Here is a 26,384-nt window from a genome sequence, read left to right as displayed (position 1 = left end):
ATTTGATGTCCTTAAGAATATATATTTGCGGTATAAGTACCAAAAACCATCCCAATATATTTTTACAGCTCTTTTCTCAGGAGTAAAAAGTAATCATCCGGCTCCAGGGGGATAAACGAAGGCCTTCTGAGGGTAATCCGCGCGGCTTCGCGCGTTCACGGAGATGGATGCTGGCGTAGGACGTAGCGTAGGAAGCGTCGGGACGTAGAACGAACGTGACAGCGCAGCCAGAGAGCAGAGCAAAACAAAACTCTACGTTTGTTCTACGTCACGACGCTTCCTACGCTACGTCCTACGTCATACACCAGCATCCATCTCCGTGAACGCACGTCGACCGCTACAGGAAGCCAGTTATTTTCATTTATTAAGTTTTAAATATGTATATTTTTACGACGAAACCGCACGGATTACCCTCAGAAGGCCTTCGTTTATCCCCCTGGAGCCGGATGGATTACTTTTGTGAAGGATGCATGCACATTTTGGGGACTTGAAGGAGGTGGACCCCATAACGTCACATTATAACCACTGAAAGATCTAAGACATTTTCTAAAATAACTGAAAATGTGTTCGTCTGAAAAATGATTGACATATGCATCTCGAACGGCTTGAGGGTGAGTAAATCATGGGTTAAATATCATTTTTGGCCGAACTATCCCTTTAAGCATCTTACTTGTCAAATTGACCAAAAGCACCTGGACCTCACAGTCGACTTTGTGAAACAAAGTAATATACCCTTATATAATTGTGCATCTGAGTAGCTAAATAAGTATGAGTCAACCTGCACTGGATTTCTACTTAAATGAAACTTAAGTACATTTTACCTAATCAATTTAACACTGAATTAAGCCATGCTTTTAAAGTGTTTGCTTTACATAGAACATCTAAGTAAATAATATATACAGTACAGTAGATGTTGTGTATATATAAGTAATGAGACCTCAATACTCGGTACACAACATACAATAACGGTAACTTTCACTGGATCATGTTTGAGTATGAATTTCATTTTGAGTAGAATATGTCACAAAACAGCAAGTTACTGAACCCAACAACAAAAGCGATGATAAAACTTAATTTTACACTTTTATTTCTACAAGTTTAAATTGAGTATTAATATAGAATTTACTGTTTTTTATTATTCTTGCCTGAACTAACTTATTCAGTTAGAAACTACATGTTTTCTTTCTGTAGAATTTACTTCAGCGCAGAATCATTTTCATCAGTGATTTATTATACCAGCGACACAATCCAGAGCAGCGTAGATTCACACAGTAGTGCGTTCACACTGAAAATTACAAAAAGAAAAAATGCACTTGAACAAAATTACTAAACTGTTGGCGACTTTATTTTGATGGACAACTTTAGACAGAAGTAACTTACTGTAGCAACTACATGTCAACTTATACTAACCCTAACCCTAACAGTCTGCTAATGCTCTAATGAGAGCTAGTTGACATGTAGTTGCAAAGTGACTTATAGTGAGCAGAAGGTCTAGAGTGGACCATCAAAATAAAGTGTCACCAAAACTTTAACTAATATATGTGACCCTGGACCACAAAACCAGTCTTATGTGTATTTTTTTTAAATTGAGATTTATACATCATCTGAAAGCTGAATACATAATCTTTCCATTGATGTATGGTTTGTTAGGATAGGACAATATGTGGCCGAGATACAACTATTTGAAAATCTGGAATCTGAGGGTGCAGAAAAATCGAAACATTGAGAAAATCTCCTTTAAAGTTGTCCATTTCTATTGGCGATAGTGCTGCATCCATTCACAAAAATAAATGTTTTATATATTTAAGGTGGGAAATTTACAAAATATCTTCATGGAACACGATCTTTAATTAATATGCTAATGATTTTTGGCATAAAAGAAAAATCGATAATTTTGACCCATACAATGTTTTGTTGGCTATTGCCACAAATATACCTGTGCAACATAAGACTGGTTTTGTGATCCAGGGTCACATATATACTATAAATATACACATATACTAGATATACTATTATCCCAGACAGCAACATGGTGTCAGCCCAGATCCGGCCCACATCTGGTGGTAAACATGATTGCTGTCTGGCATAACAGTATATCTGAGCGATCCTAAAATAGCAGAGCTCTCCTCGCAGACAGAGAGATGTTCAGAGGATGATGAAGTCAGCTGATTGGTTTCAGATTGATCCGCTGCCGACTGCACACTAATAAGCCGCTTCACTGCGTTCACAGGGTTCATGACTGTAAACACTGCTGGATCTCACACACACACACACTCTCTAACAAAAGGAGTGCACACAAAAACCGCATTCCAAACACACAATCAGTCTGTTACATCCATATAATCACAGTAATGAAAGTCTCAGCGAGTGTGTTCAAAGCTCTTTCTCTCGTGTGTGTGCCGAGACAGAGGAGTGGAGATGGTCTGAATCGCTCTGAGGCCGCTCCGAATTCCATCAAACATTTTTACGGGAAAATGTTCCAACTGTAATATTTTCCCTCCCGCACATTCACCCTATGCACACAATCCCAGCGCATTCCTCCATTCTTCCCCGATGATTTACACTCGGACGTGTGCAAGACACACACGCTGCTTTCCAAAGAATAATATTTCTGTCATGTTTAATAACATGCATTTATAATTGGAGCAAACATGAAAAGATCCTCATGTTAGACAGTCAAGGGACGAGCAAGCCGAGCTTTGAGCTGAAGAAATGAAACAACATGTTTCACGGTGAAATACTTTTAATACGCAATTTGTATACAGCAGTTTATCACATTGGTGGGAAAACGTTTTTGTGTGTGTGTGTGTGTGTGTGTGTGTGTGTGTGTGTGTGTGTGTGTGTGTGTGTTTTCAAGCACAGAGAGACACTAATATTGAAAGCTCGCATATGCTTTTAATGTGTCCATTCTCTCTGTCATCCTTTGTGAAAACTATAGTTTCCATTAATTCGGTGGCTTTTAACACAACCGTCACCCAGAACAAAAGGAGCGTCGCAGTTCATGTCGAAAATAAACCACATCTGAGCATAAAGAGCAATGGAAGGGAAATAACATGTTGTAGAAAACATGACGCCAAGAAAATCTGTGAAAATCCTATGTTTTGAGTACCTCAAAATGAATGACTTAATTATTAACATTTTATTTTGGGGAGAGGAATATGCCTCAGTATGGTCATATTTCCTCAATTGTTTTTGATTTTTAATAAAGAAGCTTATTTTTATTGTGATTTATTTTCATGATACACATTTTCCCTGCATTAATATTAATGTCACACAGTGTCCTGCCTAGTTGTTTAAAGAGGACCTATATGCTCTTTTACAAAGTCTTGTTGTGTTCAGGCTCTTCTAGAACAGGTTTTCCTGCTTGAATGTTGATTATTCTCCTCATATTCTCCATTGTTGCGGCTCCTCTCTTCCCAGTCTGTCAGTAACGCTCTGTTTACTTCCTGTCTCTATGAAGCCCCTCCTTCTGAAAAGCACACTGTGCTCTGATTGGTCGGCTGGAACAGTGTGTTGTGATTGGTCGAGCGCTTCGAGTGTGTTTGGGAAATGTCCCGCCCCTTACCATAACCGCCAGTTTAACACTCTACTAAATAACTCAACCAGGCCCCGCCCCTTTATTCTGCGTATGAATTATTATAATGAGGAATATTGTGACGTGTTTGTTCCCGGAAGAAACTCAAGACAACAATGGAGGCGTTTCAGGAGTTCAGAAGCACTGATTGCGCTGTGGAAGAATAGGTCTTCTTTAACACCCTAACTAAAGGCTGGTGCTGTGAAAGGCACTGTGTTATTAGTTGCAAAACTACAAAAACAACAGAGGTTAGTTAATATCCCTGAGCCGTTCAGCATTAAACCACGGCAATCATCAACAACATGAAGAGAGCTTAATCTTCTCAAAATGGCCTGTCCTATAAATATTGACAAATGAAGTATACAGTAGATATTATTACAGCTGGACAAACGCCTCAGATTCCTTCTTTCTTTTTCTTTCAGTTTTGATTGGATTTCAGCTTTGAAGTGCAACACAGTGCTGTAAGAATGACTGTTTTAATATCATGAAATGGATATTTCTGATTGATTCTGCTGTTCAGATACGACAGCAGATCCGCCATCTCAGACCGCTCGACATGTAATTCTGTGTGTGTGTAATAGAAGGATCTAAGGGTGTAATTTAAGTTCTTTTAATAGCAGCGTAAGTGTGTGTTCTGCTGTTTCTTCACCTCTTTCATATTATCTTTATCTCTCTCCACCTAGCAATAAACATATTCTCTAGCATAAGTCTCTGAACCTCAGCAGTCATTCATTTATCATTGTACATTAATTAGTACATCAATAACTAAGTAACTTTGTACTTATATTTTCTGATGTAAGTACATAGTAAAGAACACCTAATATAAAGTGTGACTGTAACGCTTGTTGAATTTGTGCTGATCAGACAAAGTCTCTCTCTCAGTACAATTGATCTTATCAACGAGAAATCGCAACTAAGAATACTTAAAGCTCCAATGTAACAATTTTGTAATAAAATTTCCGAAAAAAACTTGCACAGTGTGATATATTTCCTCCAGTTGTGTACTTACAATATCTCAAAAGTCTCCAAAGATTTTTTTATTTCAGAGAAATTCCGATTTTAAATAACTGTCCGTCCCAGAAAAGAAATGTCGCCTCTCAGTGACGCAATGTCCGCTTTTTTCCGGTGTGGACCATGTGATATTACACCACACCGGAATATCACATGGTCAAATGCGGAAGTGGTAGAATAGAATAGAAGAGTAGGGTGGCTATCCGCCACACTGGCGGGTGAATGTTCATCCCAAAATATGAAATTTTACTTTTTGACAAGCGTCCTTGACAGGGCGGCCAGAGCTTCGTTGCAGCTCAAGTCGGCGGCGGTGTGTACGTACAGTTAACGCTCTATCTGTTGACGGCGCTGAGGAAAAAGCTCCCGCCACTGGAAGAAGCGGTCGCCGCCCATTTGTGTCCTCCTGCGCACCCATCAAAGCCGTGCAGAGCGTCTTCAGCACTCGCGGATCGAGCATACTCCACCGCTGGCCAGGCTGCTTCTGCTTTACACACCATGGTCGTTATTTTCTCGAGAAAAGGAGTTTTCTCATAGCGTTTGCAACGCAATACTCGTTCCCTTATCTCTCAGGGAACCGAGGTTAAAGTAACCGAGTAGCTCTGCCTTCCCTTCCACTTGATCGAGTCAGGTAACAAAACTGACAAAAAATGTTTTTTATTTCACCCCAATGATAATATTTCATATTTCTCACATTTTGATCAATATATATATATAGAGAGATTTTTTTTTAATTATACGATTCAAATTTTGACAATTTAAAAACAACAAAACGAAAGCGTCCATATTCGGATGCACGCAGACTGTGTGACAAACGGAGGAATAAAACCCTGATAAATATCCGCCAGGCGTTTTCGAGATGGAGAGAGCTGCGCGACAATCTTGGACTTGACAGATCTGCTCTCGCGAGTGTATTGATAGACAGGTAAGCAAATATTTGTTTTTATTGTACAAGTAACGTAATAGTTACAGTAAAGAAGATTTTAATAGATATGAATTAGGCTATACCACATGCCTGTAATAATATAGCATAACATTTCACTTTCCTTGCAGTTCATTAATTATGATGACATTAAATAATACGATCAGACATACAGGTAATACAAAAACGAATAAATTACCTCATCCGTGATCATGATTCATTAATTCCATGTAGATATATCGCTAGATGGTGAAAACGCTTTAAAAACGACATCTCCCATCGTCACCTCCTTCATAGCGTCATCAAGCTTCGCCTTTTTTATTGTTGGAAACTGCGCCCTCTTGTGGTGAAAAAATATTACATATTGGAGCTTTAATAATATCAGATATTATAATCTCTGCTCATTTTAAAAGCACTTGCCTACTTGGTAGATAGAAGAGTTGACACTACTAGTTGGATATCTGACAAAATTTAGTTAACTATTTTTGGATATCAGAAAATATTTGTTTTAGGTGTCTTTAGGTATTGTTGTCAAAGTTTAAGTCGCAAGTCATCAAATTTGGGACTCGAGTCCAAGTCATGTGACTCAACAACCCTGATATTTATACATCAGCGCATTGTCTCTCATCGCAGTCATGTCTGTTTAGCACACAAAACACAGTAATCTTGCCATTACAACTCAGATTCAGAAATGTGTCCTCGCTGTTTCACAGTCACAGAAGAAGAGGAGACAAAAACAGCAGCGCTGTGAGTTAAAAACCGGAAAGAGACTTTTATCACTTTGAAAGGCTATTCAGTCGACTGTCAATCAAAAGTGTACATGAGACTGGTTTGAATACCAGACAAAACAAGATCTCGAGAAGAAATTGTGTCTAACATAATATTATAATTAGTCCATATTAATTATGAACTTCAATCTATGGTGTATGTTGCTGGTATATTCTGCTATGACATTATCAGTATACAGTCAATAACTCATAAAGCATATGCGTGTGTTAATCACAGATTTGACTAAAGATCTTCTGAGCACGAGACTTCAGACGATCCTCATTTATCCTGCCTCTCATTTATATTGAGAACTGTCATGTGTTTATGACAAACCAAACTTTATGGATATTCATATATAGGAGTTGATTGTGTTGCTTGTGGTGTGACTGTTCCCTGCAGAGCTCATCTACTGTCACACTCACTTTTTTCTATCGAATCCTGATGCATTTGTGTTCATCTTGCATCATCACAAATGTGCACAGCGTGCATGATATACAGTACAGTGCTGGTCAATATAGTTTAGTTTTTTTTTAATTCATTTTGTGCACTTAAAACTACTAAAGCTAGTACAGTGAAAAGAGGTGCAGTCCGTCCAATGAGAGGACAGATTTACTCACATGTGACCTGCATGAACACATGTTGGTATGCTTTTAAATGTTGCCCGGTGAAAGTGAACCAAACCAATGAGAAAATGCAGCATTGTCACAATTTAAGTGTTTTGGAACGAACCAAACGTCCTTTGTGTCACGTGTCAGTGTTTGTTTTGTATTTTGATTAGTCACATGTCTTCCTTTGTTCTGTTTTCCCGCCACTCATTAGTATCCATGGTTACTGTCATCATCAGTTCAGTTTAGTCATCATTTGTATCACCTGTGTTCCATTAATCAGCATCATCTGAGTTTGTATTCAAGTTCCTCCTGTTCACTCTGTCTGGGTCCGATCTCCGTTGTATTAATAGAGTGTGTGCGTGCGTGCGCGTGTGCACACCTTCTGCCTGTCTGTATTATATTGTTAGTAAAAGTTTGCATTGGAACTTTTGATTCTCCCTTGTCTTCTTCTGCCTGCACCACACCGTCACACTTTGTCTAGAACTGTCCTCAGTAAAGAACTGTATCTTCTAGCAGAAGTTATGCAAAGTTATGTAGTGTAATAGGAAAAAAGTGATTAAAACGTTTATAAAAGCAATACGGCACTCAATGCCAAGCTATACTGTGAAAATATTCATGGCTAAAGGTATTGCTTTCACTTTACTACAAATTGTTTTGTTTTTATTTTATTGCTCAAGTTCACTTTACTTATATAGCACATTTACAACAGCCACTAGGCTGACCAAAGTGCTTTACAGAACAACCAGATGAATAAGAAGAAAATAATACCTGCATAACAACACATAAAACACTAATAAAAGCAGCAAAGCTAAGAGCAACCTTAAAACCGGAGTGGTAAAACAGTATCAGACTCAAATATATAACAGTAAAACCAACTAAAAATAGAGATCAGTATGTTAAAGAAAACAGGTAGGTTTTAACAGGGACTTGAAGGCGGACAGAGTAGGGCCCGTTCTGATCTCTAGAGGAAGGTGTCCCAGAGTCGAGGCCCTGCCGCCGCTACGCTCGAGTCTAACGCCAGAGACGACCAGCAGAGCCTGGTCGTGGGATCTGAGGCTTCTGGACGGAGTGTAGGGGTGAACAAGTTCAGAGAGACAGGCAAGAGCTAAGTCTGGATAAAAGAGTAGGGTGGTCAATGGTATCAAAAGCTGCCGAAAGATCTAAGAGAACAAGACCCACAGTATCTCCAGAATCAGTAGAGAGATAAACATCATGTAACTCTCTCAGGAGGGCGGACTCGTGCTGTGAGCAGACCTAAAACCAGACTGAAAAACCTCAAAAAGTGTTGATCCAGCACAATTTTCTCCAGTAGCTTAGAAATGAAAGGAAAGACAGAGATAGGCCGAAACTTTTTTAAACAGAAGGATCTGTGGAAGTCTTCTTGAGTAGAGGAGTGACCGCAGCCACTTTAAGACTGGCAGGAGCAGAGCCCGTTTGGAGACGCGTTGATAAGAGACACCACACCTGGCCCAACCCAATCAATGATTCATTTGAAAAAATCTCAGGTGAATGATATCATTAGGACAAAATTAAGGTTTGAGCTTGACAATCACGTCCCTCAGTGTCTGGAGGTTGATAGGATCAAAAAAGGATTATTCCTTATTTTCAGAATAATCACAATGTAACTTTTTTAATTTATTAATTTAGGCTATAATTTTTACCACTCTCCACGCCTCCCCTGGCATGCTCTGGCACCCCACACTTTGAAAACCCCTGTGTTAGAGAGTCTTTGAACATTTGGAATGAGACAAGTAGCCTGTCCCGTTTCCATTTGCGTTCTGCCTTTCTACAAATGTGTGTTTGGTGACGAGTGTCAGAGTTTTGCCACAGTTCAGATTTTGGTTTGCACTTGCAGAATTTAAAAGGCTAAGATGTTGATCCGCATCCATGTCGGATAATGGTTGATCCAAGTGCAAGTGTGAGCATAGTTCAGCAAACCACAGATGGAAGTTTGTGCTAAACTGTGGAGAGCAGAACCGCGGCAATGTCACAGTGAGTAGAAAGAGCTCCGGAAGAGACAGTGAGAATAAAATAGGCTTATGATCGGAGAGCAGAAAATCTGAGAGCACAATATCAGTGACATCGAGCCCATAAGATGATCCAACGTGTGGCCCTGAATATGAGTAGAGTTTCTGATCCACTGAGATAGATTAACTCCTTGCTGCCGGGAGCTGAGGCCAACACTGTGGAGATCAGCCCGAGCGACAGGACTCAGGTGAAGGGGAAGAACAGGACGGGGCCACCGCTAAACTGCATCCAGCGGCCGCCAGCAGAGCTGCACCGAGACGATTCGAGCGAAGAATCTGAGTGAATACCAGCTCGTAAATGAGCCTTCAGTTTCACCCTCAGTTTTGCGATGATCGTTCTGAGCGACTGATTTGTAGAAGGGGCAGTCCACGACCAAGGTGTGAGAGTTTGTGAATGAGTCTATATCAGAGAGGCCGATGTCTAGCAGAGCTTGATGGGCGTATACTAGACGCGTACAGCAGGTCAAAGACACAGCAGACAACCAGAGAAGAAAACACGCGAGCAACAGACGACAAGCCAAACACACAGGCGCCATCTTGGAGACGTTTAACTCTAAACTCTAAACGACGCTTAACTCTAAACCAGGGGACTATAAATTACTTGGGGCAACATTTTAACATTGATTACCCACCAAAAAGTGCAGGGTAATGGTTTCTCTACACCTTAACACATATTTATGACCAATTTTCATGCGCCCACAGCATTTCTGTTGATAACATTGCACAACCTAATTGGATTCCATGGCTTTTAAATCTTCAGTCCACAGTAATATCTTCTGGCCGGTGTGTGGCAGGCCGTGGCGTGAGGTTAATGACTTGGCCTGCAGCTGAAAGGTCAGGGATTGAATCTCAGGGTTAGTAAAGGTGTGTGAGAGAGACGGGTCTTGGAGAATTACTGAGACAACGCTCTGTTTCTCCAGCAGATCTGGGCCTGGAAACCGTCATGCTCTGGCTAATTCATTACAAGCTAGGAAAGTAAATACGGATAATGAAATACAAAAAAAAAAAAAAAAAAAAAAAAATCAGAAATTTTTCAAACTGATATTAATACGCAGTTTTGTGACAACAAGAATTAGCTTAGATACCAACAACAGGCAAGTACTCACAATAGAGACAAACCAACTAAAAAAATGTAGTTGTTGTCTCAGGTTAGTGAGGTTCTTCTGGACTAAAGTTAGGCGCGTATCTCCTCCCGCACCGTTCGTCATATTGACATGCCTTATTGAGGAGAGGTGTGTTATATATTTTCTAAGAGATCGGACTTACGATGTTCATACAGCGGACGAAAAAGCGGCAAATAAATCCCATAGACTTAACATTGCGGAATGGTCGTAATTTTGAATTGTCACTTACACACACACACACGCACGCACACACCCACACACACACACACACACGTCTGGTTCACTATCTTTGTGGGGACTCTACATAGACTTAATGTTTTTTTATACTGTACAAACTGTATATTCTGTCTCCTTACACTAACCCTACCCCTAAACCTACCCATCACACACAACTTTCTGCATTTTTACATATTCAAAAATAATATAATTAAGTATGTTTATTAACCCATTTCCCTCATGGGGACTGCTGGCTGGTCCCCACAATGGAGGTGATCTCAGGTTTTACTATCCTTTTGGGGACATTTGGTTCCCACAATGTAATATAAATCAAACGCGCACACACACACACACACACACATGCAGGGTCAACTACAATTTTTACGTTGATGTAATGATGAAAAGATGACAATGACGTAATGTCTAATTTGTCCACACTGAAATCATGGCATCAGTGCATCCCTGATTATTTCAGCCAGTCGTTTAACATTTCTGTCCTAAAACAGCTGTCAAATATTAAATGCTTATTTTAGCTACTTACAGCTTATTACACACTTAACTGTTAACTGAAGCTGGGTTTTAGCTGCTTCTGTGAATGTAAAGCCAGGCTACTTTGATTTGATTGGTCATCTCGAACATGTTGACATTAGACTGAGGAGCTCAGATGAGAAGGACAGTTATCTGGGCATTGTGAAATATCCTTCCGGCAGTAAAGTAGAGTTCATTTGAGCCAATTATTTCACAGCCTTTATTGTATACACCTCAGAAAAACACTGAGGTCCGGACCTGGGTTGTAGCATGACAAAAAACACTGTTTTTCATCACATGCATGATACTTTTTAGCAGCCTGCAGAGTAGCCAACTTAGTTTTCAAAAGGGTAGCTTGTCAATAGTGGAACTATTTTAATTACATTTATTTATTAGGAATTTTTACATAAAAACTGTCTTAATTTAGAGAAAGCTGTTTTCTACTGACTTTAGCCCTCTGATTTATACACTCCATTTAAAGGGGTGTGTTTTATTTAAGAAATGTAAACGCCCACTTTTATGATTGGGTCTTTGCATATGAAAGAAGTATTACATGTGGAACTCTTTTGAAATATACAAATAGTGGTACAATATAAATGGTTTCAAAGCAGCTTTACAGTGATCAACAGGAAAATCATAACTCTATAAAGCAGTAGAAAACATGATGTCCCCATCAGCTCAGTTCAGTTCTCATTTAATAGTGTCAGTGCAATCAAATCAATAAAATTGCTGAATATTCCTCCTGTAGTCAATAATTGTATCCATTAAAGCTCATCTTTGATCACCAAAATGACATATTTAAATGTTTTTTCATTGAAAAAATGTCTTCATGCCTTAAAATATCTTGAATGTAACTCAACACTCTTGCCTTATTTAGTATGCGCGGTTCTATGAATATGCAAATGAGCCCCGCCTCCACTCACTCACTCAGCTCAGAGATCCACTGGTTGACGATCACACGTTGATCTGATTGGTTACAAGGTAGTTTGTGACGTATATAAACAACATTAAAAGCTGGATTTTCACCACAGGGGGACTTTAACTACATTTTTACTATTACACCTGCCAAGATTAACCGTCAAATTAATCATGAAAAGTGTTAATTACAGCATTATATCTAGATCTACTCCCACTGAATAAAAGGTTGCAGCGTATTGTAGCGATCATGACCACAGTCACATCTCTGCACGAATGCAATAATATCTCATTTCTGCACTCTAATGAACGCTTTAATCTGAACTAACACAGTGCAACACGATGTAATTAAGACTGATTCATCATAGCCCGGGGATACGAGTTTCCATGCATCAGGATTGGATTCGCATTCAGCGACCTCTTTTAGTGGATTATTCTTCTTGTGGTGAACATGATGTCATTTCAGATGTGTGTCCCTCAGTGTCCTCGCTTTATTAGTGTAGTTAATGGCTACACTAATAAAGTGTAAATCTACACTTAATGGCACTGTGAGAATTTTAAGTTTAAAGTATTTCATTCTCACTCACCTTCTTGTGTTTAAAAAATGCTCATTAGTTCAAAGTGTGCCAAGAAAATATCCCTCACACCATTACAGCACCAGCAGCACGAACCACTGATACAGGGAAGGTTGGATTTATACTTTCATGTTGTTTATGCCTATTTCTGAGCCTACTAATCAGAAGAGTGTGTGGGTGGAGTCTCTCTGCAAGCGCACTGCACTCACAACCAAATCAATCAAGAATCACATCCAGTCAGAAGAGTGTGTGGGCGGAGTCTCTCTGCACTCACAACCAAAGCAATCCAAAATCAGCCAATCAGAAGAGTGTGTGGGCGGAGTCTCTCTGCACTCACAACCAAAGCAATCCAAAATCAGCCAATCAGAAGAGTGTGTGGGCGGAGTCTCTCTGCACTCACAACCAAATCAAACCAAAATCACAGCCAATCAGAAGAGCCTGTGGGTGGAGTCTCTCTGCAAGCGCACTGCACTCACAACTAAATCAATCCAAAATCACAGCCAATCAGAAGAGTGTGTGGGCGGAGTCTCTCTGCACTCACAACCAAATCAATCCAAAATCACAGCCTATCAGAAGAGTGTGTGGGCGGAGCCTCTCTGCACTCACAACCAAATCAATCCAAAATCACAGCCTATCAGAAGAGTGTGTGGGCGGAGCCTCTCTGCACTCACAACCAAATCAATCCAAAAAGCACAGCCAGTCAGAAGTGGCTGTAGGCGGAGTCTCTCTGCAAACACACTGCACTCATACCAAATCAATCCAACATCCCAGCCAATCAGAAGAGAGTGTGGGTGGAGTCTCTCTGCAAGTGCACTGCACTCGCAACCCAATCAATCCAACATCACAGCCAATCAGAAGAGCGTGTGGGTGGAGTCTCTCTGCAAACACACTGCACTCAATACCAAATCAATCCAACATCACAGCCAATCAGAAGAGCGTGTGGGTGGAGTCTCTCTGCAAACACACTGCACTCACTACCAAATCAATCCAACATCACAGCCAATCAGAAGAGCGTGTGGGTGGAGTCTCTCTGCAAACACACTGCACTCACTACCAAATCAATCCAACATCACAGCCAATCAGAAGAGCCTGTGGGCGGAGTCTCTCTGCAAATGCACTGCACTCACTACCAAATCAATCCAACATCACAGCCAATCAGAAGAGAGTGTGGAGTCTCTCTGCAAGTGCACTGCACTCGCAACCAAATCAATCCAACATCACAGCCAATCAGAAGAGCGTGTGGGTGGAGTCTCTCTGCAAACACACTGCACTCACAACCAAATCAATCCAACATCACAGCCAATCAGAAGAGAGTGTGGAGTCTCTCTGCAAGTGCACTGCACTCGCAACCAAATCAATCCAACATCACAGCCAATCAGAAGAGTGTGTGGGCGGAGTCTCTCTGCAAACACACTGCACTCATACCAAATCAATCCAACATCACAGCCAATCAGAAGAGCCTGTGGGCGGAGTCTCTCTGCAAACACACTGCACTCACTACCAAATCAATCCAACATCACAGCCAATCAGAAGAGCGTGTGGGTGGAGTCTCTCTGCAAACACACTGCACTCGCAACCCAATCAATCCAACATCACAGCCAATCAGAAGAGCATGTGGGTGGAGTCTCTCTGCAAACACACTGCACTCATACCAAATCAATCCAACATCCCAGCCAATCAGAAGAGAGTGTGGGTGGAGTCTCTCTGCAAACACACTGCACTCATACCAAATCAATCCAACATCCCAGCCAATCAGAAGAGAGTGTGGGTGGAGTCTCTCTGCAAACACACTGCACTCATACCAAATCAATCCAACATCACAGCCAATCAGAAGAGCGTGTGGGTGGAGTCTCTCTGCAAACACACTGCACTCGCAACCAAATCAATCCAACATCACAGCCAATCAGAAGAGCGTGTGGGTGGAGTCTCTCTGCAAACACACTGCACTCGCAACCAAATCAATCCAACATCACAGCCAATCAGAAGAGCCTGTGGGCGGAGTCTCTCTGCAAACACACTGCACTCATACCAAATCAATCCAACATCCCAGCCAATCAGAAGAGCGTGTGGGTGGAGTCTCTCTGCAAACACACTGCACTCACTACCAAATCAATCCAACATCACAGCCAATCAGAAGAGAGTGTGGGTGGAGTCTCTCTGCAAACACACTGCACTCATACCAAATCAATCCAACATCCCAGCCAATCAGAAGAGAGTGTGGGTGGAGTCTCTCTGCAAACACACTGCACTCACTACCAAATCAATCCAACATCACAGCCAATCAGAAGAGAGTGTGGGTGGAGTCTCTCTGCAAACACACTGCACTCATACCAAATCAATCCAACATCCCAGCCAATCAGAAGAGAGTGTGGGTGGAGTCTCTCTGCAAACACACTGCACTCACTACCAAATCAATCCAACATCATAGCCAATCAGAAGAGCGTGTGGGCGGAGTCTCTCTGCAAACACACTGCACTCATACCAAATCAATCCAACATCCCAGCCAATCAGAAGAGTGTGTGGGCGGAGTCTCTCTGCAAACACACTGCACTTGCAACCAAATCAATCCAACATCCCAGCCAATCAGAAGAGAGTGTGGGTGGAGTCTCTCTGCAAACACACTGCACTCATACCAAATCAATCCAACATCACAGCCAATCAGAAGAGCCTGTGGGCGGAGTCTCTCTGCAAACACACTGCACTCATACCAAATCAATCCAACATCCCAGCCAATCAGAAGAGTGTGTGGGCGGAGTCTCTCTGCAAACACACTGCACTCGCAACCAAATCAATCCAACATCCCAGCCAATCAGAAGAGAGTGTGGGTGGAGTCTCTCTGCAAACACACTGCACTCTTTTTAAACAAGTAGAATTTCAATAACTCTGTGTTGAACTGATAATCACTATTTTGTGTGTTAAACACAATCTACTTAATACAGACAACTTCATTATAAAGAAAAACAACAACAACAAAAAATATATGATCATAATCTGACATAAATGCTATTATAAACTAGATTAGTGGATAATTCAGCAGTACAATTTAGTCAAGAAAAATCACGAGTGCTCAATAATTGTATAAAATCTGAACATTTTGTGCAAAAAATGTTTAGTGGGGAACATATAAGAGACAATAAGTGTAACACTAAATCTGGTAAAACTTAACACATTGCTCTTTGTATTGTTGTAAAATACATTCATGAAAAACAAGATAACAAAAATAAAAAATATCAATTATTTTATATATAGCCTACTATAAAATTGAGACATTTTTTAAATGTATAGCACAGCTGTTTAATGAGGAAGCAACATATGATAGATAGGACAGAACAAGAGCGGCTATTAATAATCTTTCATTTTACTACATGCTTAAAGGCATTGAGTTAGATTCATTGTATGAATTCAAATGTTTCAAGGAAAACAGTGCAAAAACTTTTTTTTGGTAAAGCGTACAAACAAACAAATGTCAAGAGTGTTGATTAAATCAAGGCTTTGATCACACATATACTCTTGTGCTCTATAAGCAATAAAACACGTGTTTCTGATCGTAAACCGCACAATCAGGCCTCTCCTCTCTGAGTGATATTTAGATCGCATTTTTTATGGGTGACCTAATTAATCCAGATGTAGCCGCAGTGGAAACCCACTGACATTATTTGCATAGCTGCCTATGAAAAATGCATATGTCCACAGAAGAAAGCCACAAGTGTGTAACGCGCTCCATCTATGAACACAAGGAACAGGCACTGGAAAGGCGCCTGACGAGGGGCACTAAATGGTAAAATGCTAAATGGTCTCCGTGGTATCTGGGAGAGTCCCATTAGAATGTCTTTAGGGCTAATGAGGAATATAATTAACTGTGGGGAAGTGCGAGCCTCAGAGGGTTTGTTTGTTTCAAACATACTCCGTTATCCTTGGCACTGTGTGTGTGCGACTGCGAACAATTCTCTACACCTCATTCATGATCCGCATGTCATTCCATCTCATGTGTGTTGCAGTTTTCTGAGAGAGAAAAAATCTCGTCAATTTACAGTCTGTCAAAGAATGCTTCATCAACATGAGCCTCTTGAAATAATGAGGCTATAAATATTCTTCTCTCTGACAGCCGACCCGTAATGTGATGGTGCCACAGTGGCCTGGTATGAGAGTGCAGTGCAGTATGTTTCTGGACTCTGTCTGGATCAAAAATGTTGATCACTCACCTTGAACACACAGGTATACACACACATACAGTTTCTCTCTTGTTATCCAAGAGAACATTCCCAACTCCTCAATGCCATCTGCATTTCGACTTGCAACACCAAGTAGCAAATCATGGTTTATCCCCAGACAGCAACATAGTGTCGGCCCAGATCCGGCCCACATCTGGTACGCGTTGAATCCACAGCGGTCGACGCCCGTTCACGGAGATGGCGTATGACGTAGGACGTAGCGTAGGAAGCGTCGTGACGTAGAACGAACGTGACAGCGCAGCCAGAGAGCAGAACAAAACAAAACTCTACGTTTGTTCTCAATCACGACGCTTCGGCCGCTACCGGAAGCCAGTTATTTTCGTTTATAAAGTTTTAAATATGTATATTTTTGCGACGAAACCGCACGGATTACCCTCAGAAGGCCTTCGTTTATCCCCCTGGAGCCGGATGGATTACTTTTGTGAAGGATGCACGCACATTTTGGGACTTGAAGGAGTGGACCCCATAACTTCACATTATAACCACTGAAAGATCCAAGACATTTTCTAAAATAACTGAAAATGTGTTCGTCTGAAAAATGATTGACATATGCATCTCGAACGGCTTGAGGGAGTAAATCATGGGTTTAATATCATTTTTGGCCGAACTATCCCTTTAAGCTTGACTTCAAATGCATCAGAAATATCACCCTGATCATCATAATAACAACAACATATCAATATGTATAATTATGTAACATTTTTAATTACAGGAGACATCAATATGCACAATATACCTGTACAGGCCTGGTCAGAAAGTTAGTTAAAGTTTAATTATTTATTCCCCTTTAAAACTGAATTCAAGATGGTGCCGAGCTGATGGTGATCTTCAAGTCCTCCTTAATTTACGTTTCTCTACCATGGACCCTATAGAGGATCCCTTCTTCAACTCAAGGGCTTCTTCTGCTTCTGTTACTCGACCGGCTGTTCTCTTCATCGTAAAATGAAGAAAGTGCAGTGGACTTATTGTTAGGCTAAAGAGATGCAGGGTTTTATCCCCATGGATTCTCCGCATCGGGCCTGGAAGCTTTAGGCTTAAACTCTACCATGCGCAGGAGCTGCGGTCTCATCAGTCTTTCTGGACTCATCAACCTCTTTTTGCGGATCATCCAGATAGTGCTGCATCCAGAGGGGTGTTGATCAAGATCCATTTGCAATAAAAAATGTATCTTAAACAATTTATATATATCACTAGACTTTGACGGAAACTTGGCTCAACTGAGTTGGATTCATTATCACCAGAGGATTGTGATTATTTTTGTTTTCTTAGATTAGTGGGCCGATTCGTGGCTACAGTTTTTAAAAACAGTTTAAATGTGGGCTTTTGCCTTCTGCTCAATACCTAACATTTGAGTTGCAATTACTGAGGATTCAACAATCTAACCTAATGATTTGTGCCCTTATTTATAGACCACCATAAGGATTTTATTCATGATTAAGGGCATTTTTTTTTTTTTGTTCCCACTGAGAATAAACTCCTAATTTTGAGTGACTTTAATATTCATGTCTGCTGCCCTTCCCATCACCTGGAGAAGGAATCTGAACAACTCATTGAGTCATTTGATCTCGTTCAGCATGTTAATGGTCCCACAATTGAGCATAGACATTCCCTTGATCTTGTTCTATCTCTTCATTCTCTTGGCCTTCTATTACGTGACACTGATGTTAAGGAAAGCTGTTTGTCTGATCATATGTCTGTCGTGTTTAATGTAATACTTCTGTACTTGCCTCTGAGTGATCGGAAGGACGTGCATTATTCTCGTGTGATTACCCCGTTAGGTATAAAGAAATGTCAGATTCTTTAGAAAGGAGAGAGCATCAAAAACAGGGACAACACTATGTTGTTTAATTCATATTTTAGACCCACAATAAACACAAAGGTTTCTAAATTTAGCTCAAGCCCATGGTTTAACCAGCATACCTTGAAGCATAGCATAAATGGAAAAAAAGATAAGTCAGGAGATTTTTAAGAATTCCCTGTCTGCCTATTAACTCGCTGTCAAAGCAGCTAAGGATGTTTCAGATTTAATATTTAACAATTCACATAATCCAAAAGTAATACTTTTGATAAAGTGGTTAATCCTATGACAACATCATACCCTGGCGTTACCCCTGAGTCGTGCACTCTATTCAGTCTATATTTCAGGAGTAAGATTGAGGCTTTATATTCTTGCATTCCCTGCGCTTATCATCTCATTAATTTTTCCAGTCCTGTTCTTGATAATGTCCAGTCAACTCATTTAAATCCAACTGATCTTAATAAATTGAGACCGACTACCTCACCTGTGGATATTTTGCCCACACGTCTCTTTGGAGATGTGATAGGTGTGATTGGTCCATCTGTGTTGACCATCATGAACAGCTCATTGACTTCTGGCGGTATTCATTCCTACTTCAAGCATGCAGTGATAAGGCCATTTACGAAGAAGCCAAATCTCCAAAACCTCCGATTTAATCATTTTCAACCCATTTCCACAATCCCTTTCTTGTCGCAGGTGTTAGAGAAGATTTTTTTCTTCAACTTTCTGCATTTTTAGCGGACCATAATGATAAATTTCAGTCTGGGTTCGGAGCCATAGCACCAAAACTGCCCTCCTTAATGACGAATTACCTTTTAATTTAGCTCAAATTAACTGCTGCCTTCGATACAATCCATCATAGCGTTCTTGTACTGTAGATCACCTACACCAGGAGATTGGTATTAGAGACAAATTACACTTCCTTTCTCTCATCTTTGTATTTTCTTTAGTTATTCTTTCCAGCAGCTTCAGCAATAAACTCTTCCCAAGCTCCCGCAGGATCCTCTCCATGTTTTTCTTTTTGCCTGTCTTTACTTTATGCAGCAGTGAGCTCTTCCTCAAAAACACACAAAACTACCCCATAGGGGAAAACATGCGGCGGCAGGACTGGATGGAATAAGGCAAAGCAAAAACAGAGAACACAGGGAGAATAAAGAGGGAAGCGAATGAGGAGGGTAACGAGAGATAACTAATGATCAGGTAGAAGGAGGGCCAGGTCAAGACAAGAGCACATGGCACATAGAAACAAATAACAGGAGCCATGTGATGACACCAAACAACCCTCCAGGCACAAAAAAATACAACTTCATCAAGAACACATGGTGAGGGAGTGAACCCTAAATCTCTGTGTTCACAAAAAAAAAGGAAAACCATGGAGCGTGAATGTCCTGACCCCGACACTGAACCGAAACCGGACTGGACATGAGCGTCGGGATCCGGACACCAAGAGCGTCGGGATCCGGACACCATGTTATGGAGTACGATGGATATATCTACTAGAGTTCAATCATGGTGTGACGCATGCCAGAAAGCAGCAGTAATTCTTTGGTTTTACAAGAGCTTGGAAGATCATCGATAATCAGCGATAGTCGTTTGTCATGCTGTATAGCCAGCCGGAGTCAGACAGGGCCCTGATTCTGTTTCTTACAGAGGCGAAACTTTTAGCCCTAAAACTGTTATAACCCTGCCACCATGGGAGTTCAGAAGGGTCGAGGAACCCTAAAGACCTTGCTCACATCAAATCTCAAGTGGTTGTAGATGCAGACTGCTGTCCTTTTGGGTATTACATTGGCCAAACAGCCTGATCTTATGAAATGCGTCTCTATAGCACAGATTATCGTGCAATTCATGCGCGAAAATATGTTTTTACGTGCATAGGATACGCACTTTATGGTGTGTAATATGCACGTACCCCACACCACTAATCATGCACAAGGGGTTTACAGTGTGTCGCATATGCACGTAAAAACGAATTTTCGCGTATAAATTGCATGATAAATACAATGCGTGCTATAGAGACGCATTTCGTGAGATCGGGTTGGGCTAAAAGGGTAGAGAGTGAGTAACAGGCTCTGTTTGTGCACAAAGAGTGTATCAGATACTTACCTGATGATGCAGGGGTGATCTGACACAGATTTCTGTCAAAAGTCACACATCAACTCCTGCTAAACCAAGCAATTATGCTTCACACTTTTCTTCCTCATTCTGTAGAGATAAGTCAGAAGTTGTCGTGGTTGTGCCAGTTCAGGGGCTTCACATCTACATGAGCGCACATGTAGCACAGGTCTCAGATCAGCTCTTTGTGTTCTTCAGGCCAGAGCGTCTGGGCCAGTCTAGATTTAGACAATGGCTATCTCCCTGGACTGTGGACACAATTCAGCAGGCTTACGGCTTTGATGTGATGGTGTGATGGTTTTCTCAGCATCTGGCGAGCCGACCCAGGTGAGCAGGCCTCCACAGGATGGCAACGACGGGGCATGAATTCATGTTTAAATTGGACTCCACCTCCAGCATGAATTTTACATTCTGTCAGATCATGCCAGAGAGACTCGCTGGCACTTCTTTTGTGACAAATGCCAAGGCAGTTCTTCTCCTCTCCCCAGTCTAAGCTCCTAACGCAGGGCCTGGCTTTAACCGTGGCAGCGCCGGCAGGGTCTGATGGCTAAGATCAATACGAATGCGGGTTCTTCACATTCAACCCTTTACGGTACAGCTTTGCCATATGGCAACAATTCATTTCTACTCATTTCCTTGTTATTCAGAAAAAATACAATATATTGCACTATGGGAATTAAAAGGGCAGGCCTTAAGGTGGCCAGTGATGTGCTGTTTTAAAGCCTGTTGAAGCGCTCCAGAAAATGCTCTATTAACCTCATTTCTAAACATCTCTTCTTACAGCGGATTTTTTTTTTTTTTTTGATTAGAAGTAAATTAGATATTTTTATTCACAAATCAACATTGTTTTACTGTAAATTGAGAAAATATCAATGTTTCCACATGGCAATGCTGTACCACAGTGGAATTGCAGTAATGTATTTCCCCATTGGGATTTTTTTATAGATAGTACAGCATCAACAATATGATTGCAGTTATTTAATTATTTGACGCGTTTATTGTAGTATAGCTGTATTTATGTATAAATAACAAATTGATTCCTTCTTTTCAGAAAATGGTAGAATGAATGACATCTCTCCTGTCCTCATGTTGAGAGGAATCATGGGTAAGTGCAGAGGTGCTGTGTGTGAACATGATGGGTATTATAGTGAACTTTTACTCATCTCACTTGCACAAAATGCAAGCAGTGAAATGCAAACTCAGAATATTACGCAAATATTGTAATAATTAATGAAATATGAACAATGATAGGGATGATAGGGATCTACTTATTTTTGGTTTGCATGAGTATATTCCAAGTATATAAATCTAGTAATTTCTAAAAGAAATTTGCAATTAAATAGAAAAGAAAATCATAATTGTATAGAAAAACTACTTTTTTTTTTTACCATTTTCTATTGTGGTACAGCGTTGCAATATGACAACGTTTCCCTAATTAGCCCTTCCCCTCCCCCCCATTTTTTTTTTTTTTTTGTATGATTGAAGCTATTTCATGTAATAAAAACTTATTGAAAAAATATTTAATTGTTAGAACATATTGCATCCCATAGAGGGTTAAGTTAGCATGCGGGGCTGGAGCGTGAGTGGAGGAAGGTGAACCGTGCAACGCTGCTCTACACTGTATGAGCGAGATACGGACACACACACACACACACACACCTCATACTCCAGTAGATTGATTATTTATTTTGCTGTGTTTTTGAATTTAGTTAGTTTGGAGGACGGTTGTGTTTTCGAGCACCAAAATAACCAGTATGCTCTCCTTTGAAAGGCAATTTTCCTCTTCGCAACGTGTCATTGTCATCCAGTACATATCCAGTCTGGGTGAAGAGTCTCTCGATGAGCAGCTGAACTTGTGAAACAAACCATTTTGTATCTCAATGATCATGACTACAATAGTTTTATCCTATTGATTTAATTGTATTAAATATTCATAAATAAAGATTCTTAAAAGTGTACATCTTTAAAGTTCATGCATAAATAATTTGCATTTTAGATGCTCTCAATACATCAATATTGAATACTTTATTGTCTATGCAAACGTATGCAGATTTATGTGTGGTAGAACCGAACTTGGCATGAAATACATACAAATACTAATGAGTAAGTGTGAAAGTGTACGATGGCCCAGTAGTGCACAGCACGACAAACATGAGTTAACAACACAATGAAATCAAGTCACAACACAAGGGAAATGCTTCTACGCACCAGCGTACTTCACTAACTATCATGAAGCTTAATTCAGCTAATTAATCATTAGTTATTATCGATGCGTGATCCTCCCCTTTAAATAGAGCAACACTTCCTTAAAGCCCAAAGTATTCTTCATTTTTACATGGGCCAAGAGCAGTGCATCCCAAACTGTTTTCCCGTTCATTTAATTGTACCCCATCTTAAAATAACATTAAAACCAAGCATGTATTTCTAAAAGGCAAAATGCCAGTGTAAACGAGAACACAGTGCCATAAAAGATCAAATACGTGATATTCTGACGGCATCCACATGAGCAGCCTGTGTATGACTGAATGTGAAGGTTGTGTGTGGATTATGACGCCTTGTAAAAGTGTGGATTTAGCACTATATCATGAAGAACAGACACACACACACACACACAGCCTGTGCACAGAGATCGATGTAAGACTCAGAGACATGCCCTGTGTGAGATCTGGTTTATAATGTTGGTCATATATTAGACCAGCAAGAATGCAATATTTCCCGAATATCCACACGATTGCAAATGTGACATTGATTTTATACAGCAGTTCAACAAACAAAAATGTAATATTAAGTACATACATTGTAAACACAGTATTGTCAGTATTGTTTGCTCTATGTTGCTACAAAATAATAGTTAATAATACAGTCCTTCCACCAAAAGCCACAGCAGAACTGTTGTGCATTTCCAACACAGCGGTGTTGCATTAGTGATCAAATCTGCAGCTTTGAATGAATCGTACGTCACTTAAAGGGTTAGTTCACCCAAAAATGAAAATTCTGTCAGTAATTACTCACCCTCATGTTGTTCCAACCGCGTAAGACCTTCGTTCATCTTCAGAACACAAATTAAGATATTTTTGATGAAATCAGAGCCATGTCTCACTCCTCCATAGGCTTCTAGGTGACCGAAACTTGCTGGCCCAGAAAAGTTATTAAAGAGATCGTTAATATAGTCCAAGTGACTCCAGTGGCTCAATCAGCGACGATTGATCAGCGAGAGTATATCAAGCGACGAGAATACTTTTTGTGCGCAAAAACATATCAAGCGACGAGAATACTTTTTGTGCGCAAAAACAAACAAAAATAACGATTTTATTCCACTATTCATTTCCTTCTCTCTCGACCTCTAGTTGGTTTGCGTAGTGTTTTTGCGCAGCGCGTCTGTGTTGCACGTCACCACGTAGGCTCACTATTGGCCGACGCCGGTCATGTGTGTGTTGCGTGATGACGTGCAACACAGACGCGCAGCGCAAAAACACTATGAGGCCCAGAGAGAAGGAAATGAAAAGTGGAATAAAGTCGTTATTTTTGTTTGTTTTTGCGCACAAAAAGTATTCTCGTCGCTTGATATACTTAAGATTGAGCCACTGGAGTCACTTGGACTATATTAACGATCTCTTTAATAACTTTTCTGGGCCAGCAAGTTTCGGTCACACTGGAAGCCTATGGAGGAGTGATCCAGCACTCAGATTTAATCAAAAATATCTTAATTTGTGTTCCAAAGATGAACGAAGGTCTTACGGGGTTGGAACAACATGTGGGGGAGTAATAACAGACAGAATTTTCATTTTTGGATGAACTAACCCTTTAATATCACCTTTGTTGTGTGTTGAACTGATAAAATGTTGCATTTGTGACTCACTCATAAAGACAGTGACTTACTGCCACCATCTGATAAGGCAATGATAAAGATGTTCAGAGAAATGTGCTTAATAACTCTGCACACTTTACATTACAATATGACCTTATAAATGGTAAAACTGGAAATTAAATAAAATGCAATAAATGCAGAATATTAAAGTTATTGAGGCACAGTCTTCTTAGCACCGCTTTGGCTGTGTTGTGTCTTGATTCTGCTGCAGTGTGTGTTGTGAACTTGTGTTTTATATGTTGTTGGTGTAGTTGTTGTGCACTACAAGGCCAGCGTACAGTCATTGGCAGAGCAAGGCTTTAAGACACCTTTCTTGTTTATGAGAGTAAAAGGGCTCAATACTGATTCCTGGATGATTTTAAAAGACAGGCAGAGAAAGAAAAAGAAAAAGAAAAAGTAAAGATCTGTGCTTTTTACTCATTCATTACTTTATATTTTCTAAGATGCACCCATTCACTTACATTAGCACGGTAACACTTTACAATAAGGTTCATTAGTTAGCACTAATGTATTAACTAACATGAACTAACCATGAGCAATACATTTGTTACTGTATTAGTTAATCTTTGTTAATGTTAGTTAATAAAATCCAGCTGTTCATTGTTTGTTCATGTTAGTTCACAGTGCATTAACTAATGTTAACAAATACAACCTTTGATTTTAATAATGTATTAGTGAATGTTGACATTAATATTAACTAAGATTAAGTAATGCTGTAGAAGTATTGTTCATTCTTAGTTCATGTTAACTAATGAACCTTATTGTAAAGTGTTAGCATTAACACTAGCAACTTTCACTTACATCTACTGACAGCAGATTGTAATGGCGGGCGAAACACAACCTCAGGAACACTGCGAACGCCACGTTTAGCTTCGTCGGATATAGTGTGCAAAGCTTTTCTACTGAGGACAGAGAACCGGAAGAGCACGTGATGGGTCTAAGCGACGGGATTGGCTGGCTCCTCTTCTTCTCTGACCACAGCAAGCGGTCCACTACCTCGAGCCTGGACCTGCTCAGAGACGGTGTGTAGCGCTGGGGTTTCCCCGAGAGCTGAACACACACACACACACACACACACAGGAGACGTGAAGAGAGGGAGAAGAACAGAGAGAAGCAGAGGCAGAGATCAAGACCAGGAGACACACATCTGACACATCAGCTGGAACAAGAGATCTGAACTGAAATAATGAAGAAACATATATATGGAAGAAATGTGTGAAAGGAAAAATGGAAAAGGAAATTTACTGGCGGCCCAATTTAAATGGGAAGTGAGTAAGGAAGAGGAACGGGACTTTGGGAATAATGCGCAGATGAGTCGTTCAGCCGGTGTTTCAATGCCATGCTTGGTGAAAGAGTTATAAGAAACACCAACAACACATTATTCTCCCAGAGGGGTCGATACCAGACAACAGTGCTTGTTCTTCACAGAAGACCACTTCAGGTCTTGTTGAATGCAATGTCAACTTTTCATTATTTTCAATTAAATCTTTACCCATCAATAGCTTATGTCTCACTAAAGGCCCAGTATTCATACAGTCTGTCTGCATATGCTGATTAACCCTTCACAGCACTGTATGCATTCATTCATTGAATAGTTTAATGTGGGATTATTACACAGTGGGAAAATGGATCTGCTAATAATGGGATTATTCATTGAAACTGATCTGATTGACTTTGCACAATCACACGCAGCCACCCAACACAAGCCAATGATGAACTCACAGATCAATCTGTTTTTTAGTAACAAAAGTTCCATAAAAAGTAACAAAGCAATGCAAATAGTTACTTTTTAGGGAGTAACACAATATTGTAACACATTACTTTTAAAAGTAACTTTCCCCAAAACTGCATGTATGTGTGTGTGTCTATATACAGTATATATATATATATGTGAGTTCCTTTTTCAGATAAGTAATGCAGGTTCCTTTGTTTTCCCGTGTATTGACGGACATCTCTCCTGTCCTCGTGTTGAGAGGAATCGTGGGTAAGTGCAGAGGTGCTGTGTGTGAACATGATGGGTATTATAGGGAACATTTACTCATCTCACTTGCACAAAAACAGATTCAGTATTGCTAAAATTAATAAAAGCAGTGAAATGCAAACTCA

General features: G+C 40.3%; 1 protein-coding gene across 1 annotated transcript in view; it reads right to left on the bottom strand.

Moving 5' to 3' along the window:
* The window catches only part of tmie (transmembrane inner ear), a gene marked incomplete at both ends in the record, with an annotated part of 45,852 nt that overhangs the window by 896 nt on the left and 18,572 nt on the right, over positions 1-26,384 (bottom strand). The gene's annotated exons all lie outside the window — the stretch shown is intronic.

Source organism: Scardinius erythrophthalmus, assembly GCF_964197995.2.
Source record: "Scardinius erythrophthalmus genome assembly, chromosome: 9".
In the NCBI taxonomy this organism is placed as follows: Eukaryota; Metazoa; Chordata; class Actinopteri; order Cypriniformes; family Leuciscidae; genus Scardinius; species Scardinius erythrophthalmus.
The sequence above is the reverse complement of the archived record's forward strand: the minus strand, read 5'-3'. Positions and strand labels throughout refer to the sequence as shown.